This window comes from Piliocolobus tephrosceles, chromosome 14 (assembly GCF_002776525.5).
Source record: "Piliocolobus tephrosceles isolate RC106 chromosome 14, ASM277652v3, whole genome shotgun sequence".
Classification (NCBI taxonomy): Eukaryota; Metazoa; Chordata; class Mammalia; order Primates; family Cercopithecidae; genus Piliocolobus; species Piliocolobus tephrosceles.
The window spans coordinates 103,149,670-103,164,445 of NC_045447.1; the positions used below are offsets into that span (position 1 = coordinate 103,149,670).

The window sequence follows — 14,776 nt, forward strand, 5'->3', positions numbered from 1 at the left end:
GCCCGCTGTGCCACGGTGCAGGCACGGCATGAGGAGATAGGCCCATGTCCGCTGTGCCACGGTGCAGGCACGGCATGAGGGGATAGGCCCAGGAGCCTCGGGACAGGCCCCAGTCCACGTGGGAATTTCTTTTTTAAGACTCAAAACCACAAAATGCCACTTTCCTTGCTTTCATCTTGAGTGATTCCTTAAATATATACACTCAATTACAAAGTTAGGCCAGCATGACCACAGCTCATAACCAGAATAGAGTCAACAGGGGACTGAGTCAACAGGGGGCTCTCCCTCACTATCCGGGCCTCCTCCCCAGGACATGGCTTTTGCCAGCCTTAGCTCCAGCGTGGCAAACCCACCAGAGAACCCCAAGCTCCAGCCACAGCTCTGCGAAGGCCCCAGCTTTGCCTCACTCCTGGCGGAAAACAAAAGGACGTTCGTCATTTCATCATCTGGGGCTGTCAGTTCCCATCTCAGTACTGACCTTAAGCTCTGTCTTACCATCGTGTGCAGACACCAGGTGCACGCAGCCTCGACCTGATCCACCAGCCCCCAAGACCCCTCAGAGGCCATGAGAACCTCCCTCGACCTCAGTATCAGAGGAAGCAACTTCACCTACGCTCATTATTTTGAGACTCTGCTACTTCTTAACCACATTTGAACCAAACCAACTCACTTCCCATCAACAGCAGACCAAGTGGTCACTGTGGGCAGGTGACCAGTGCCACAAAAGTGCTAAAAATAGATAATGTGACAACCACAACACCCGGCTATGATGCTAAGGAGCAAACACTGCAGGCCACACCTGTGCCCCAAGCCTGTCCCCAGTGAGTTCCCTCTTTGCCACTAAGACAATTACTGCCCATGCGGATGGCCAGAATTTCAATCAATTTCTATTTCCAAATCACCAAATGACCCTCTAGCTGAATGTCACGAGCCCAGTACTGGGTCAGAGGTTGATTCACTCCACTCTAATGAATTTTAGTCAATCCCCACATTCAACTCACTAAATTCTTCCTCCCTTGCAGTGCAAGGGAAATGATATTTCTTCTCCTCTCTTCCAGATGCTTCCAGCCCAAGTGAGGCGGTTCCTCAGTCCCCTTCCTGGGGAGTCAGAAGAGGGGGGCAGCCTAAAATGATACAGTCACTCAGGTCCATCCAACCCCAAATTGTCGTAGATGCTGGAAGAGGGTCAAGTGCATATGGACTAAGGAGGCAGTGTGATCCCCATGAGGTGCCTGTATCAGAAAACCACAGCCCCGCCTCCCCGCGACAGCCGGGGCCGGGGAGTGACCTCTGCTGCCCTCTCAGCGTGAAAGGAGCCCAGGTAGGAATTCCTCACTGAAGTAGTCAAGCAAACCCCCAATTTCAGGATTCACTCTGCAGCCCCCAAATGGGAACAGACCTCACTCACGCTTCACTGCACTGCTAACAGGAACCTGGTCCTATTAACCCGGAACCCCCTCTCCAACCCCGGTCAGCAGCATCTGCAAGTGGAATTTAGTGGGACTGACTTCAAAGTACCCAAGCCTAAGGGTCTATGGCCCCACAAAGCCCCATCCCGGTGTCTGTCCTTCCAGCAAGCAGCCAGTGCTATAGTATGTAGGGGTTCTCATCTTCCGAGCAGTGTGTCACCTTCCAGATGATTCAGAATGTGTGTGACATGGGTCACACGTGGGGAGGAGCTGGTGAGTCATCGTCACTCACTGCCCCACACACAGTCATCTTCCAGGTCTGAGAGCTCCAGGACGGGGGTTACCTGGCCATTGCTCTGTCTCTTGTAGGGCCCAGAAAGGAGATGCACTCACCACTAGGGTGACCGCCTGTAGAGGGCCTGCCTAACCCTGAGGGGTGGGCTCCACCCTGCAGGCGTGGGTGGCTTAGGGCTGACCTGAGATGCTGGCTCCAACACCTAGGCCCTTCTCACCTGCATGTGTCCCTGAGGGCATGCTGCTGTCCATCTGACCATAGCTGACGTGTCATAGAGGGATACGGCCCCCACACTGAACGATTTCCTGGGCAGGCTCTTTCCAACCATCTCAGTGGTCACAAGTTGAGGACCACCACTGGCCACCAGCTTCAGCTGGCCCCTGCTATAGCCCATGCAGCTTCTTTCTGGGCCTCACATTTGATGCTGCCCAGCACTGCCCAAACACAGTCCCTGGCCCTGCAGGAGAACCTGAACCGGAGGGACGAGGGCAAGACCCGTACAACCTGCCGAGAGCCCAGTGCTACACCCCAGCCACCAGAGAGGGTGCCAGGTGGGCAGCAGAGGGGAGGCACACATCCTCCACTGCAGCCAGCATGGATCTCAGGGCTACAGATAACCAGTCGCAGGAACGCAGAACCACGAGGAACCAGCCCCTTCATCACAGTCAGGAGGAAAATGAGGCACAGGCATGGAGCCTGCTCGAGGTCACGCAGCGCAGGCCAGCTCCCAGCCACTCTGCACATGGCCTGGCCAATCATCTCCAAGACAGCGCTTTCTCCTGCACCAGGGCAATGGCCCCCGGCCCCACCTACAGGACCATGCTGCACACGGCCAACCCACCTCCAGGGGCAGGGTGACAGATGCCCCCCAGAAGAGCAGAAAACCAGCTCCCAGTATGGGCTGGCCATGGGGAAGAACGCAACAAAGCAGCCACTAGGTCCTCATCTCCACCTTGTCAGCAGCCAGTGCCAGGCTTCTCTAGGGCTCCGCCCCTAGGTCCTTCAGGGCCCCTGGACCCTGCCAACCACACCACTGCAGGCTCCGCATGACTGCTCCAGAGGTCCAGACGACAGGCAGGATGGACACAGGTCCCTGGGGCGGGGGTCTCCCTTTCCACACTCACTCCTGGCCTTGGGTCACAGGGCACTAAGCGGTTCATCCAAGAGTGCAGAGAGTCAAGCACAGCCCCCAGCTCCTTCCCCAAATGCAGGTTACCCACAGGGCAGCCTGGGCATGGGCACTAGACAGAAGTGGCATGTGGCCTGGCTCTCCTATCCTCCCTGCCCAGCCAGCCCTCCCAGACCCACCACCAGGAGCTGTGCCAGGCCGGCGGCCACCTCGGCTGACTCTGGATACCAAGAAGCCTCTAATCCTAGCTTCACCCAAAGCAGACGACATCTAGGGGAGCATCGACATCCCCATCAGGGCGAGTGCCTTCTTGAGGCCAGGAGAGGGGGCCGTGAAGACAGTAACTCAGATCACCCAGCGACAACACCAACAGCAGTGGCAGGGGCTGGTGGGGGCGGCAGCTGCTGTCTACTGAGCACACCACACCCCAGGCCGGTGCCAGCTTCTTACAGGAACCCTTCCCGCTGCTCCAGGAGCCAGGACCCACTGCTGTCACCATCCCTCTTTTGCAGATAAGAAAGCAAGGCTTGGAAACTTCCAGAAGTCATATCAGTGTCGGGGGGTAGGGGGCAGTGTCTGATACTACAGGTATGGAAAGCAAAGTTCCCCACCTTGCATCAGAGGCAAACCCAAGTGGGCCAAAGCAAGTGCCTGAGCACACCTGGGCTGAGCTGTGCTCATTCAAACGTTTTCTTAACAGAATCTCAAGTTCACCTCAAGCTTGGAGCCTGGTGAGCACTTCATGAAGAGCAGGTTCCTGGGCCCCAGTTGGGTGACAGTGGCCGAGGGACATATCCGACCTCCGGAAGCCCGGGAAGCATGCTGTTCAGAGAAGTGCACGCTGCTAACAGCTCATTCCAGAGCGCATGGTGCAATAATTTTTTGCCAGCTTTAAAAAGTACAAGAAAGAAATTAAGCAGTTTGCAAGCTGAAGTCTACATGGTGGATGAGGAGTGGCCAGTTACGTGCTCAGAAGAATGCAGTTGTGGGTTTCTGTTTGGGGTCAAGCTGTGCCAAATAGTAGCACTCTGAAAATGCACACAACAGGAAAACTCATTAAAAACTCTGTAACCCTAAAAACTGTATCAAAGCCTCCAAAGCTGCTGCTTAACCCTGACGGGCAGCTCTGTGGGCGGGAGCAGTCACAAGCCTGGCTGAGGAGAGCAGGCCTCAGGCTGGGATGGCAAGTCATGCCCAAAGCATCTGCAAGTGACAGAAAGTTCTGGAACTATTTCACACAGGGAGGGGAATTACTGGACATTCAGAACATACACCACAAAACTTCAGAGCTAGAGGAAGTTTTCAGCAATACTCTCCCACTTGCGAGCCAGAAACTTCAAGCATCCGCCCCTGCTCCCCAACAGCCAAAGAGCACACCCTCCAGACAGCCCCCCAACCACATACACTGTGACGAGGGGCCTGGACCCCACTTACTGGGTGAGTCAGATGCCCTCCAAGTGTTAGTGGGAGACAACTGACTATGACTCTTGGGGTGGCTACTGTCCAGCTGCAAAACCCACCCAGGGCACGAGCCTGCACGGGGCAGCAGCCGGGCTGGGAGGACGAACAGCCAACATCTTCCCAAGCAGGGAAGAGGACCAGCCACAGTCACTGGGGAGAGGGAAACTGGCCTCTGATGTCTACAGAGTCTAACAGGGGTATTTCCGGGTCCTCAGCAACCCCACAAGCTCAGAGAGATGCCCTGCCCAGGGATGTTTATCTCCATGGTGCCTTATCAGTAAAAATCTGTCATCCAAATATGCACCATTAGATGGGCCGGGAGCGGTGGCCCAAGCCTGTAATCCCAGCACTTTGGGAGGCTGAGGCAGGCAGATCACCTGAGGTCAGGAGTTCAGGATCAGGATGGCCTACATGGCAAAACCCCATCTCTACTAAAAATACAAAAATTAGCTGGGTGTGGTGGCTCGCACCTGTAATCCCAGTTACTCAAAAGGCTGAGGCAGGAGAATTGCTTGAACCCAGGAGGCAGAGGTTGCAGTGAGCCAAGATCATGCCACTGCACTCCAGCCTGGGCGACAGAGCAAGACTCCATCTCGGGGGAAAAATACCAAAAAACAAATAGGCACCCATCAGAAACAGGTTAAATCAATAATAATATTACAGCATGCTATGCGGCAGTACAATCCACGCAAGTCGATGTTTATTGACAAGTACAGATAAACATTCTATTAAATGCAAAGAGGAGAAGATAAAACAGCACTTAAGTGCGAGCTTACTCATGTAAAAAAACCAGTCATAAAAGGTCACACCCAGGGAATGGCCTGGCTGGCACGTTCCAAGCTCACTCCCAGGCTGACTCCTAACCCTGGCGGCTCCTGCTCCTGCTCCTGCGGGTGAGCCACCCGGGGCACACCCAGGGCTGGCTAGAACATCACCCACAAATGCAGGTAGAGTGACCTCCAGGAGGAGGGACACCAAAATGTCAGAACTAATTCTGGGAGGTGGAATTTTAGGGGCATTTTAAATATCTTCTTGGAACTTTCCTGTATCTTTGAAATTTTTTTACTGGAGGCATTTTTCAGTATTGTTCTCCCAAACAAGAGCAGTTTTCCCAGAATCTCCCTTTTTTTTTTTTTTTTTTTTTTGGAGACAGGGTCTCACCCTGTCACTAACGCTGCAATGCAATGGTGCAATCATAGCTCACTACAGCCTCGAACTCCTGGGCTGAAGTGATCCTCCCACCTCAGCCTCCTGAGTAGCTAGGACTATAGGTGTGAGCCATCATGCCCAGCTAATTTTTTATTTTTATTTTTTTGTAGAGATGGGGTCTTGCTATGTAGGCCAGGCTGAACTTGAATTCCTAGGCTCAAGTGGTCCTCCCACCTCGGCCTCCCAAAGCACTGTGATTACAGGTGTGAGCCACTGTATCCAGCAAGATTTTCTCTTTTGATGGTTTCACCTCAGCAAAAAAGAAGGTGGCCCTGAAGCCCCCAAAGCACATTCCAGCCTCCTCAAGGACATGTTCCCAGCCCCTCCCTTGGCCAGACTGGGATCCGTAGAGTCAAGGCCCCAATACAAGCTCTGGTTCATCTATGCTGTCCTCATCTCTCTGTGTCCATACCTCAGTGCACCTTCCCTTCTGTGCTGCTCTGCCATGACAAGCCCTGACCTGTCCATCTGTTCCCCCAGGAGAGGCATGTTTACATGGCACAGGAGCCTGGCAGCCCAGCTGCAACCTCTGGGCCCACCCTTACCAACTGTAAAGTCCTGGACTAGCCACCTAGCCCTCTGCCCCTTGGCTTCCATCCATAAGACAGAGGTGGCCACAAAAGGTACTTGGATTATTCATAACAACGCTTGGCACAATAAATGTTAACTACTAATATAAGTAGTATTATGTAAATATACTACCATGGAATGGATTGGGTCATTTTTACTAGATAGTGGAATTGTAACCCCGACTAAGCCTGGAGATCTGAGGACAGAACCCTGGGGAGTTGGGAGCTGAGATCTGAAAACTCAGGATGATCAGGGTGGCCACGGTGAGGTCCTGAAACTGTCTGAGGCAAGTGTGAGGGGCACCCTCCAGCACTCTGTCATAAGGGTAGCAATAAGACCACTGGCTGCACGGCTCTTCCTCCTCTGAGTGCCCTGCCTCTATCTCTGGTCACCAGTGCAGCGGGCACACCCTCTGGGGATCTGCAGGCCCTCAACGATAAAAATAGATCTGGTGCTGCAGGCAAATGATACTTAATACCCATGTGAAAATGAGGTTAAAAAGCAAAAACAACCTCCCAACTTCCTCACACCAATCAGGGTGGCCACTACCAAAAAAAAAAAAAAACAGAACACAAGTGTCGGTGAGGATGTGGAGAAGCTGCAACTCTTTGCTATGGAATGCAATATAGTGTAGCCACTGTGGGAATCACAACGGTCCCTTAAAACATTAGAATAACCATGTGATCCTGAGATCACACTCTGTGTATGTACACAAAGAAGTCTCAGAGACATGTGTACACCCGTGTTCGCGACAGCACTATTCACCAGGGCCAGAAATCTCTTCTGCAGCCAGTCAGGTCCTGATAGTGACCCCACCTTTATAAGGCAACCTGAAGGGGACCTCTGTTACCACGGTGCGGACACAGAAGCGTCACGGTGTGCACGATGGTCGGGAACATAGCAGAGCTGGCTCTCGGGCTTGCCAAGTGCTGCTGGTGCATCCTGGGCACAGGGCAAAAGCCAGCTCTTCACAGGGACTTCTCACCTCACTGTCTACAGCAGGCTGGAGGACAGATGTGTGCATGCCCCTGCTATAGGGGCACGGATGTAGCAGTGACCCTCTGAGGCCGCCACGAGTCCCCCATGAGTACAACTGCAGAGACAGCAGCCTGCAGCAGACGGACTGAGTGTGGGGCCACCAGGGGACCTGCCCACTTCCAGGGGGCCAGGCGGCCAGTGGGCCACTGCAGCATGGTCAGCACTGATGGAGTCCTTGATAGTGGGGAGGGGTCTCCAATCGGCGGGGAGGGGTCTCCAATCAGCAGAGAGGGGCTCCCATGACCTCTGTCTAACCAGCAGTCACTGCAGACTGTGAACACAGCTGGTGCCACATGCTATGGCTTCTGAGCCCATGGTGTGTGTCCTGGATAGGGACTGTGCACAAGCAGAGCAGGTCAGATGCATCCACCTCCTGGCATTTTGCTTAACCCCCTCTGGGAGGGGCCCCCCGCCCCTGCACGCGGCTGAACACGGGCTTCCACCAAAGCCATCAGGGTCTGCCCAAGTACAGGGTGGACACCATTCAGGGCAGAAGCCCAGAGGGTCACAGGGTCTGGGGGCAACAGGGAGACACAAAGCCCTCTGCTGTCCCACTACACACAAGAGCATGGCCCTAGGTGCAGACTGTCCCGAGGCTAAGACAGTATCTCTCAAAGTCTCTGGATGCTGGTACATCCGCTACATCCGTGCCCCTATAGCAGGGGCATGCACACATCTGTCCTCCAGCCTGCTGTAGACAGTGAGGTGAGAAGTCCCTGTGAAGAGCTGGCTTTTGCCCTGTGCCCAGGATGCACCAGCAGCACTTGGCAAGCCTGAGAGCCAGCTCTGCTACCAGTGAACCCCAGCAGCTCTGCACTAAGTGCGGGTCACACTGGGCAGCTCCAGCCAGAGCGCCACCACTCCCCTCTGGACCGGGTGACGTGGACGCTATGATGAGCTGCAGAAGCCCCCATGCAGACGTGGGCAGGAATCTGTGCATGACTCACACATAGCACTTGGCATGTGAGGACTACCCCGCTCTGGGGAGAGACGCCGTTAACACATGGAGCACACCAGGAGTGCCAATGACGTGGACCACGCATACCGCAGTGTCTCCAGTTGTTCATGTTTTAAGACCAGCCAGACCTTGGCCCCGGAGCAGCAGTAATGTACGACAAGGCCCACCTAGTCTCCCCAGTCACCCGCTGCCAGCCAGTGGGGCCCATCCACCATCTCCACAATGCATGCTGTCCCCATCCAGCACACGGGTAGGTAGAGGAGGGAGGGGTCTCGGTCTAGGAGCCAGCCAGGCCCCTAGAAACCTCTACAAGGGAAGACGTCAGCATAATGGCGTTGGGCGCCTTCTCATCTCCACTGAGACCTTTGTCAAAACGGTATGCAGGCCCCCAAATCCACTGTGTCTTTGGGTTTTCACTTTCTTTCGTGAAGCTTCGTGCAAGTGAAAGTGTTAGTCTGTCTTTTCTCCTGTTATTGTCATTCGTCAGTTTAATTAGCAGGCCCTAGAAACAGAACCTGAGAAAGCAGAGGGAAAGTTTTTCTTCCCCCGACCAGCAGTGTAGCACCTTCTCTCCTCTCTGCTCGCCTGCTTCTCTCTCATAAGAAACTTTGTGATTACATTTAGGGATCACCCTGGAAAATCCAGGAGAATTTCCCTATCTCAAGGTTCTTAACTGAATCGTATCTGCAAAATCCCTTTACTACGTAAGGAAATGTTCACAGGTTCCAGGCATGAGGGATGCCCCAAGGTACTGGGGAATCATTCATCCTCCTGCAGACCCCTGGCATGTGCAGCCATGAACCTTTGAGTGAAGTCTCCAGGGCCCTGTCAGGGAATGTAAAGGGGAGGCAGGGCAGCTGGGCCAGGTCCTGTCTGAAGAGGCGACTGCACCTCCCAGCCTTCTGCAATGTGGCCTCATGTGTGCAATAGTTCTTGATTTTTTTCTCCTGAAAAAAAAAAAAAACCTTCAAATGCTGCGAGGTAATTAATCCATATATTTTTAATACTGGGAAGTTCCAACCAAACACATCTGAGGGCTGAGTTGCTGGTCTAAGAGCTGAGTCTACCTGGGCCCCTTGCATGGGGGAAGGGGCCGGCCAAGGCAGGGAGTGCACAGGGGCTACACATCCCCCAGGGCATGTAGAGGACAGAAATCCCCACTAAGAGAGTCATGATAAAGGCAGTCGTAAGGTAATATTAATTTTAAGAATGCTGGTTGAGTAAACATGCAAATGACCATTAACAGGACCTGGAAAATAACCAGAAAACCAGTACATTCCATGGGAATCTTGACTTGATGAGTTATTCAGATGCAAATTTTACCCCAATTCTGGAAGGATTACAAGCATCCCCATTCAGAGCCCCCATTCCGATGTAAATTCTAGTCCCAGAACTGGCCCTCCAGTTCCCAGCCTTCTGGCTGCTTTGCCCTGTTTCTTTCCTTGAGGCTCCTAAGCAGGAGCTGCGGAGTTTCTGGTTTGTTTCTGGCCCCTCCTCCGTTCCCCAAATCCCAGAGACGGAGACGGCAGACTCCCAGGGCTCTCTGACTTCCACACACCTGGACCATACTAGACACAATGCTGGGCATGTACTTTGATTTACAGAACCCAGTGACAACAGGCCACCCAGGTCTCTGTGTCAGCAAAGATGCTGAACAGCAGCCACACCCGTGGCGTTATACAGAGCAAGTCCTACAGGCTCCACCTACGCCCCACCCGGCCCCCCACCAGCCTGCTGCCTGCTCCTGGACAACCTGGTCTGGGTGCACCCCTCCCAGGGCCACGCCCACAGGTTGCAGGCCCAGCCCTTCCTTACAGAGGCTGTGCAAAACAGAGAAACTTACAGAATGTGAAATTTAAATGAAGGAAGGGCATAAACACTGCCCAGTGTCCATATCTGCAGTGCCACGTCCCAATCGGTTGTCCAGGTAAAGACAGCAGGGATAGCCCCAGGCCATGGAAGCGCTCCCCGCAACTCCCCCCTCGCCCCCCAACTCCCGCCCCAGAATCACAGCCTCAGCCTTGGCTTCTCAGATGCTCTCTGGCCAGCTACAGAGGGACGGAATTCTCAGACAACATCCTGCACTTCTGTTGCCTTCAAAGCACAGAAGTGCAAAGCTCTGGGGTGAAGCCTGTAAGGTCCACTCAAGTGTGTTTTTCATCTGGTTGTCCAGAAGCACAGCAGGTCATTTGGTCCCCTCACGTTAGAAAGAAGGCCACTTACTCAGCTCATTCTCACCCAACCCCAGTGAGCGGTGAGAAATGGGAACACAAGACCACTTACCAAACGACAAAGAAAACCCAAGCCCCTGGCCCTGCCCGGCTGGCCTCACCTTTCCGGGGGCCATGCTCCTGGTCCCACGCTGGTCAGCATGTCCCCAGCCACCACGGAGGACGGATACTCAGGACACCATCCGGCCCAGCCGTCCCATCCTCGCACAGGGCCTCTGCCCGCCTGGGACGTCTGTCCTGACTGCAGGGGTTTCAAGGGCTCTGTTATTAGTCGGGGCTCAGGCCAGGACTGCTCCAGCCACAACAAGGCGCCCTTCAGCGCAGGGACAAGGTCCCGTGGTGAGCCTTCTCCGCAGGTTGTGGAACAAGCCTGTCCCATTCTCTTCCTTTTAAACAGCGGGACTGTTCAGCGATGTGGACCCGATTGTTTTCCTGTGTGGGCTAATTCAGGGGCTCGTGGGGCAGGGACCAGTCCCCGGGCTGAGGAAGGAGGAGAAAGCCTGCCTTAGAGGAGGGTGTGGGGGGTTGTGGCCCAGCACCCGAGCCACGCACACCCTTGTCCACCCACGGAGCGGCAGGGCGCCTGGCAAGGGCAAGCTCCTTAGTGCCTGAGGACCCTGCAGGCCTGGCCACTACTGCAGTCATCTGGGGGCTCCATGGCAGGATGGGCGAGCTGCCTAGGGCCACGGGACAATGGGGCCAGAGGGGAAGTCCCCAGGAAGCAGCTGTAGCCCTGGGCAAGTCACTCAGGCCTTCTGAGCTCTCCTGTCTAGCCTTGGACTCAGGAATCATGAAGGCAGCTCAGTCAAGAGGTAGCAATGAGGGCAAACTTGGGAGGTGAGCATGCACAGAGCTGCTGGACAGTGCTGCAGCCGGACGGCCTGCTCCCAGCTGGGCAGATGACCCTGAACCAGGAAGCACATGGCCTCCTCTGTTAGGGGCTGCGAGGCCCTGGCTGTTCTGTCGTCCAGCACGTCCACCCCCATGAGTGGCCTGATACTAGTGGGCATTGCACAGTGCAGTGAAGAGTGGCTCATGCAGTTCTGGCAGTTTTTACTTTTCTGCAGGCTAGGCTTTCCTCCCACAGCAGCAGGCACCTGTCCTCAGCCTGTAAGGAAGCACGATGCAGTGAGTACTGCCCAACCTTGGTCGCCCACACTTGGTATTGAATAAACAAACAACCACAGGACAAGCAGCAGGGCAGGTGTGAGGCTTGCCCTGAGTCTCTGACACTGCAGGTGCGGCCTCCACATCCCAGCCTCTGCACCCAACCCCGCCGAGCACCAACCCTAGCAGGCGGCAGCGACAGGCACTCCCACTGCTGCAGTGCGCCCTGAGAGGGGAGGGTGCAGGCCTGGGACATGGCTGGGCTCAGTGACACAGGCACCTGCCCATGTGTGCCAGCAGCAAGGGGCACAGGTTCCCGGTACTGCCTCTGGTCAAGGGGTCCCAGGGAGGGAGGTCTGGCTGAGGTGTCCAGGTGCTAAAGGAAGGTAGCAATGTGACTTGAGCAGGCACAGGTGACAGCCACACAAATTAGGTCTCTGAGTCTCAGAGATGAACAAGACAGGGACACTGTATGAAAGATGGGGTGCTCTGCCCTGGCCCGCAGCTCGGGACATAGTCAGGACAGGGACACGCTTGAACCCAGATGCCAAGTCTAAAATTCCTTAAACTGAGCAACTCAGTCCCAAGGAGGAGCCATCCAACCCGCTAACACGCACAGCGCCACCCAGCACCAGGCTCTGCGCCCTTCTCGCTAGAAGATTTCTAATAACCTACAGGGATAGGGATAGAGGGACAGGGCCATCTCAGCAAGATGCAGAGAGGAAGCAGAGGACACTTCACCCAGAAGGGCACCCAGCTGCTGTGGAGGGAGCAGCCTCCCTGGGGGCTGAGGGTGGAAGAGGGAAGAGGGAAGCAACGAAGGCGCACTGTAGAGAACAGTCAAGCCAAGCGCCCTCCTTCTCTCCCGGGAGCCTTTTGTGACCATGAGCGCAAACTTTCAGTTTGGAGACGAGAAACAGGAGACCCAGGAAGGGTGAAGAGTGAAGGGCTGGGGGTCAGCTGGTGCTGGACTTGTGCTCATGTGGATGCCACACTCAGGCTGGCCTGGAGAGAGCTTTCAGGGCGGAGCACCTCCCATGGCAGCTCGTGATGGCTGCCTCGCAGAATGGAACAAGAACGTGAGCAGGACGACATTCACCACGGGAGCCTGGTGACCGCAACTCCTGCTCACGACAGAGCTGGGGTCATGCAATTAGCTAAAATATTAATCCAGTACATCATGGGCTGAAAGCTACACCTGTCAAACCCACATTATGAACTGCTTTATTCTGTCATTCCTGAGACAAAGAACATTTCTAGTGTTAGGGATATTTGAGGCAATAAATCAAAGTATTCTTTCTATTCTTTGACTAGAATCAAATACAATGTATATTTCTACTTTTTCTTTTTCTTTTTTCTTTTTTTTTCAAGATGGAGTCTCGCTCTGTCACCCAGGCTGGAATACAAAGGCTTGATCTCCGCTCACTGCAACCTCTGCCTCTTGGGTTCCAGCGATCCTCCTGCCTCCGCCTCCCGAGTAGCTGGGATTACAGGTGCCCACCACTACACCGGCTAATTTTTGTATTTTTATTAGAGACAAGGTTTCACCCATGTTGGCCAGGCTGGTCTTGAACTCCTAACCTCGTGATCCACCCACCTTGACTTCCCAAAGTGCTGGGATTACAGGCGTGAGCCACCACACCCAGCACAATGTATGTATTATTAAGAACTTCTTTAAACTCTACAATATGCTTCACAATTTTCAGACATGTTTATAGATTCAGAATATATGAGTTACCTGGCTTAACGAATAGGGTTTCTTAGAATCCTCTAAGATCTAGTGGCTGAGTGGAGACCACTCTGGCCTGTAAACTGTCCAGGAAAGTAATGAGCCGTGAAGGTAATTTTCTTAAAGCAATGGTAGTATTAACAGAAACACTCAAATTGGAAAGTAGCATTTCTTCTGTGATTAAAGATTTCACAAAAAATTAAGGTTTTTAATTATGCAAAGAAGCTAACACCTGCATTCGCCACCCACACAAACAATGTGGCGCAGCATTTACTCCATTTCCATCTAAAAGGTGTTAGCTCAGCCAGCGGCTGACCGGTCTAAAGACCATCGCTACTGGCCGGACCCCAGAGTGACAGGTCAATCTGATTTACAAAAAAAGCAATACCAAGTGTCTATTTTTAAAAGCCTATTTACAGGTCATTTTCTCTTTACAAAAAAAGTCAGCGATGCCCCCACTGCACAAGTTTTAGCTGAATGGAAACCGACCGACCCACTGTCAGGATTACCACATCTTAGTGGCAATTTAAGCATTCACTCACTTGAGTCATGTAGTCAGTCTACATTGGCACGCCGCCCCTCAATCACCCTCACCACAGCTGACAAGTGGACACACCTGCTGGGTCAGGAGCCGTGTCCAGGACACATGGAGACCTGCCTGCTCTTAGTTCCACCAAGGACAGTCCACAGAGAATGGAGCCACGATAAGTGGCCTAGTGTCCTCCCTGTGAGCCTGACCCTCACCCTGGGAGCCACCCGGGCTGCAGCACCTCCACCCACACCCACCCAGGACGAGCCCTGGAGTGGTGCCGGCTCCTCCGCCCCACAGACCCAGTTGAGGCTCCCTCCCCGCCCGTGCCAGGAAGCAGTGACCACACCGCCTTCCCTCCCACGCCTCTCCAGCCCCTGCGCCTTCTTCCACCCACACTTTCACCCACCCCGATGGTATAGCTGCATGAATATGTCAAAATTCCAAATCTGGTCTTGACATGCCTCTGCCAAAAAGCCTTCAACAGCTCTCTGCAGCCTTTTGCTTAAAATCCCAACCCTTTACCCTCACAATGCCATCTGTTCCCACCACCCTGGCCCCTGGGCCCTGCCCTCTGCCTGCCCTCCACACTCAGCCCCCAGGGAGGCTGCGTTCTCCACAGCAGCGGGGCCCTTCTGGGTAAAGCGTCCCCTGGTCTCCTGGGAAAAAGGGAGGCCGCTTCCTCCTCTGAGCTCCCTGGCACCTCATGCAAGACTTATTCATGTTCTTCTGCAAATGTTTCCTAACTACCTGCTACGTGCCAGGCACCGTGCTAAGTGCCAGCAGAGCAAAGTGGGGCTGGCTCCACCCTATGGAAACCATCCAGTGGGCAAGACATCACTGTCCCACGGCGTGTGCTTGCGTGTGTGTGATGACACACTGTGACAAGTCCTGAGTAGAAACACAGGGTGCCAAGAAAACTACAGGAGACAAGCTGGCCTGGTGAGGAGGCTGAATTGGACCTGAAGGGTGAGGTGTCAGAACTGCACAAGTACACTTTAACTGGACTACTGCAGCACATTTCCACCCAAGAGGGCAAAGCAGCATGCAACTTGACTGATCAGAGCTCCTGAAAGTCGTTTGACCTGCTCACCCAGGGAGTCCTTCTAAG

The 14,776-nt window shown here is 54.1% G+C and overlaps 1 protein-coding gene across 7 annotated transcripts in view; it reads right to left on the reverse strand.

Moving 5' to 3' along the window:
- Positions 1-14,776, reverse strand: part of SEMA4D (semaphorin 4D) — a 135,665-nt gene that overhangs the window by 64,663 nt on the left and 56,226 nt on the right. The window contains exon 1 of one of the 7 annotated variants that reach the window (XM_023194556.2): positions 10,402-10,747. The exons of the other annotated variants lie outside the window; for them this stretch is intronic. The gene's annotated coding sequence lies outside the window, so the exon portion shown is untranslated. Of the gene's footprint in view, positions 1-10,401; positions 10,748-14,776 lie in introns of those variants that run through there. 7 annotated transcript variants of the gene reach the window in all.